The 5,279-nt window shown below is 48.6% G+C and overlaps 1 pseudogene; it reads left to right on the top strand.

The window, feature by feature from the left end:
• Positions 1-2,953: 2,953 nt before the first annotated feature.
• LOC114039103 overlaps positions 2,954-5,279 on the top strand; it is a 6,434-nt pseudogene continuing 4,108 nt past the window's right edge.

The raw sequence follows: 5,279 nt of genomic DNA, 5'->3' as shown, positions 1-5,279 counted from the left end.
TCACTGGAATGCATGAGATAATTGACTGACAGAAAGCAACCCTATAACAGGTAATTGAGAGATTAATTAGTCTGCCAGATGACAATATAGTACCAGACAGTGGCCTTAGGCCATCAAAATTCAATGTGTTGTCAATGAGTCAACTAGCATTTATTAAGCATCTACTATGTGCCCCACACAGTGCTAAGTGCTGGGGATACAAAGAAAAAAAAGTAGTCTCTGCTTTCAAGGAGTTCACAGTCTAATGGGAGAGACAACATACAAAAATTATATACAAACAAGCTATAGACAGGAGAAATTATTGGTTGGGATGGTAAATAGAGTGGTAGGCTTGGAGTTGGTAAGACTGAAACTCAATTCTTGCTTCAGACACTTACTGGCTTTGTAACTCTGGGCAAGTCACTTAACCTCTCTGAGCCTCAGTTTACTCATCTCTAAAAATGAAGAAATTGAACGTGACAGCATCTTCTATCCCTCCCAGCTCTGAACCTATGACCTTATGAACAGGACCACAAGAAAACAAGAGCCAATGATGAGACCAGGAAAGGCCTGATTGCAGCCAGCCACCTATCAATCAATCAACCAATTAACAAGTATTTATTTATTTGGAGGCAATCAGGGTTAAGTGACTTGCCCAGAGTCACACAGCTAGTAAGTGTCTGAGGCTAGATTTGAATTCAAGTCCTTGTTACTCCAGGGCCAGTGCTCCACCCACTGCAGCACCTAACTGTCCTTCAACAAATATTTATTAAGCACTTACTATGTGCCAGGCACTGTGCTAAGCTCTAAGGATACAAAGAATTGCAAAAGACATTCCCTGCCCTCAAGGAACTCAGGGATTAATGGGAGGGACCATGCAAACAACTATGTCCAAACAAGCTATATATGGGACAAAATAGAAATGATCAATTGAGGGAAAGCACTGCCATCAAGGGAGATTGGGAAAGGTTTCTTGTAGCTGGGACTTGAAAGAAGCCAGAGAGGTCAGGAAATAGTGAAGAGGAGGGAGAGAATTCTAGGCATGGATGACGGCCAGTGAAAATGGTTTATAGGGAATCCAGAGAGAGAGAAGGGGGGGGGAGGAGAGAGAGAGACGGAGAGACAGAGACAGAGACAGAGAGGGACACAGAGAGAGAGATATAGAACTGTGATTTCATGAGTAATCGGAACTCACTATGAGGAAACTCCCTCCAGACGCATAGACTGCCACAGACTCCTCAAATCCTGAGACTCAGTTCCTCCATCTTGCTCCCCATCTCTCATTTCCTTTTATTTTTTTCCCCTGAATCTTCTTCCATGACCAACAGCTGCCAGAAGTGCCAGACTATAGCACAGGGACTGTATATTCAGAATGGGTTGTACTGAAGCCAGTCTAAACAAGTGGAGCTGATTGTCAAATTTTTAGCGAGAGCATTTTCACCTTGTAAATTGGCAAAGGCTACAGTAAGTCAGGGTTTGATTTATTGTTTTGTGGATTGTTCTAGACTTAAGAAAACGACAGTGAAAGTGCTAATAAAGCAGATTAAACTTAAAAGTGTGTTGTACTTAGAGCATTGTGTCCTCCCCTCCCCAGAGTTGATTGTTAAAACTTTTACCAGCACAACCGTGGGTATGCACCAGTGTAACAGAGCCGACACTGGGTTTGTGGAAATTGTTCCAAGTGCTGGTGATTCCTCACCCTCTTTCATCCTTTCCCTTTGCTTTTCTCTTCCCAGGAGAGTATGCCTATCCCCAGTAGCTCCATTTTTTAAGAGTTTGCTTGATTTCTGTTTCCATTTTTGTTTGAAAATTGGTTAAGAAAAATATAGTTAATCATTGCATTACTGACCTGAGTGTGTCTTTGTGTAAATGCAGCTGAGAAAAACAATAGAGGTAGAAACAAGAGAAACCAATAGATTTGATTGCTTCAATATTTATATTCACCATGGCAATTTTCCTAGCTGGGAACACCAGAATAACAAGAGTTTTTGATTCATTTTTGGGTAACTTTTCAAAGCAGGGAGAGAAAAAAAATGTAGACCCAGATCATTCTTGACAACGAGCCAGCAATTTTGGTGGAGGGAAGGCTGTGACAAGCTGAAGCTGGTATGAATGTTTGTGGGTAGCTTGGTCATTATCCTTTTCCATTGTCTGGTTTGAAAGGAAAACCATTCTTCCAGAGGGGTGGAGCTTACCTAAGAGAAAGTCGTGGCAGTGGGGACTCAACCCACATGAAGGTGCTCACCTCTGAGAAGGAGTGACCAGCCTTCTAGCTCAGTTTAGCTGTACCAACATTGCCCTGCTGAAGGAGTGGGTGGGGTGCTGAAGGTTTTTTTGGGTGAGATCGTAGATTTAGAGCTGGAAGGGATTTCACAGGCCATCTAATTCTACCCTGTCATTTTACAGACAGAGGAAACTGAGGTCCAAAGAGATTAAGTGAGTTGGCCAAGGTCTCATCGATAGTAAGAGTTACAGGCAGGATTTGGAGCCCAAGAGGGTAGGAAATTCCTGCAAATGTACTCCCTTGGGGCCTTCATTTCATGAAAGTCTCTGATGTAAGGATTATAGTCTGAAGTACTCTCCCAGACCTCAAAGGCTTTGTTATGTAAGCAAGTATGTGAGTATACAGAGATGTTCCAGATACATGAAAATACACACACACACTCAGGCTTATAGGTGTTGGCATTGAGTCAGCTTAGCAGAGTGGAAAGAACACTGGATTTGGAACTAGACCCTCTCTATTCAAATCTCAGCTCTGCTACTTACCACCTGTGTGACCTGGGCAAGTCACTTCCCTTTTCACGGCTTCCAGTTTCCTCCCCAGGAAAATGAGGAGGTTGGACTAGATGTTCTGTAGGAGCAGAGGCTGTGTGTGTATCTGGGGGGTAGAGCTGGGGCGGGGTGAGCTTGTATGTCTGAAGGCAGGAGCTGGGAGTGAGCCAGACCGTAAGGGGGTAGCAGCTGGGGGGTGCGTATGAGTATAGTCTGCGGGGAGGAGCTGCGGGTGCGTGTTCGTGTGCACCGCCCTGCGGGGCGCAACAGAGAGGAGGCTGCCAGGTCCCGGCCCCGCCCTGCCCCTCCCCGCCCCCGCCCAATCCCCGCCTCGTCCCACTCCTCTGACCGGGATGTAGAAGCCTCTCCTCTGGGTGCGCTCGGAGATCCGGCTCCTTGACAGCCACAAGAACACCCAACATGCCTATCATCCTGGGCTATTGGGACATCCGCGGGGTGAGCTGCCCGCCCTCGGCCCCCGGAGGAGAAGCCCACCCACCCCTTCCTTCCCTGTCCAGCCCTGGACCCGCAGCAGGGGCTGGATAGCCTGGTGGATCAGACCTGCCCCCATCCCTCTTAGGCTTCCTCTTCTGGCTCCCCTTGGGGAGGGGGAGAGACGACCCCCTCCTCTGCGGTGCAGTTCTTGAGACCAATTCTCTGCCTCGAATCCCGGACCCAGCTCCATTCCTCTCCCCTGCCTCTCTATAGCAGTCCCCCACCATGGGCCGGGGTCCCAGAAAGCAGTGAGGACTGTGGGGAGGGGGTTCTGGGCCGCCCCCAGGGCCCCCCTGCCTCGGCTTACTGCCTTGCTCTGGCTTCACCCCTGCAGCTTGCCCGCTCCTGGAGTACACCGGCGCAAACTATGAAGAGAAGGTGTACCATTTTGGGGATGGTAATGGAGAGCTAGGGAAGGGGAGGGGGCATATCTGTCTAGGTGTGCCAAGTCAAGTCTGGGCCCCCCTGGCTGGCCCTTGGCCAGCACCGGCACCACACAGCAGGGCCTGCTGCCCCTTCCAGCTCTAAATCTGTGATCTTGGTCTTCTGATCCAGGTGGAGCTCAGGGCTGCCATAGGCAACAGGGAGAAGATTGGGAGGAGGGCATGAGAGGGGACATTCACTGATCTGGGGCTGATAATTCCCAAGTCCCCTTTCTGAGGGACAGTGGATAGAGCTCGCTGGCCTCTGACAACTTACTAGCAATCTAACCTGGAACAAATAGCTATAACTTATTATTATTAATTATTCTCCTTTTATTCCCAAGATATCTCCCAAGGAGGGGGCCCCAGGGGCTTCTTTGTCTTTCCTGGGACTCTACCAGGCCCAAGGAACCTAACGTTGTTGCCACTCTATGTGGGGTCTTGGTGAGAAAGGGATAGGACTCTGGTTGGGAGGAGGTCTGGGCTGGGGTTACTGCCTCTTCTTCCCTGCAGCTCCTGACTTTGACAAAAGCCAATGGCTGGATGTGAAGTTCTCGCTGGGCCTGGACTTCCCTAATGTAGGTGTCTGCATCAGGGAAGATGCCTCCATCTCCATTTCTTTCCCCCTTCCTTGGCTTAAATGCAACCCTCCATTCACCTCCCTCTACCCCCCATCAATTTCTTGCCTTCTTTCTGTTTCCTCCCTCTTTGTCTCTTGATAGTGTTTATAAATTGCTTTTCCCCAGGGTCTATAAGTAGCATCCTTAGCCTCATGGGGGGTATGGGAAGGGGCAAAAGGTGCTAGGGCCCAGGGACCTTCATCAGTTATTGTTTGGCTGACCTGTCCCTATTGTTATTCCAGCTACCCTACCTGATTGATGGGGACCACAAGATCACCCAGAGCAGTGCCATCTTGCGCTACATTGCCCGACAGTACAACCTGTGTGAGTGAGAGTGGGGGGGGGGTCATGCTGGGATGGTCGAAGAGAAGAAGCCTGACTTTTATGGGCTGCTCTCCTAGACCCAAGTTGCTGACCTTACTCGTGTTTAAAGACTGAACAAAAAAGGCCCCTTCCTTCCAAAATCCTGTGAGGTAGTCCAAGGAGGGGCTAGTAGCACACACTCTCCCATTTTACAGATGACACATCTTAGGGCCCAGTAAGGTTAAATAATGTACGCAGGTTCACATATGTGGGAAGTGTCCGGAGCCAGCGTGTGAAGAACCCAGGTATCTCCTGATTTCTGGTGTCAGAGATCCTGAGATCATCTTAAGATAAAGAATTTATTCATTCTCCCCACCTGTAGGTGGTGAGACTGAGGAGAATGCATTTGAGTGGACATGCTTGAGAACCATGTCATGGATGTCCGCTTACAGCTGTCCTGGGTCTGCCACAACCCAGACTTTGTGAGTTTCTCTTGCAAGTATTGGGCTGGTCTTAGGCCTGAGAGGGGAGCAGGAAAAGAGGTTGTATTAGGGCTAAGATAACTAGCCCTGAGATGTGTGTGTAAAGTGCTTAACACAGTGCTTGGCACATGGTAGGCACTTAAATCGGTCCTTCCATATTTCCTTCCTTCCTTCCTTCCTTCCTTCCTTCCTTCCTTCCTTCCTTC

Source organism: Vombatus ursinus, unplaced genomic scaffold (genome assembly GCF_900497805.2).
Source record: "Vombatus ursinus unplaced genomic scaffold, bare-nosed wombat genome assembly UNPS02011613.1, whole genome shotgun sequence".
Taxonomy (NCBI): Eukaryota; Metazoa; Chordata; class Mammalia; order Diprotodontia; family Vombatidae; genus Vombatus; species Vombatus ursinus.
The sequence above is the reverse complement of the archived record's forward strand: the minus strand, read 5'-3'. Positions and strand labels throughout refer to the sequence as shown.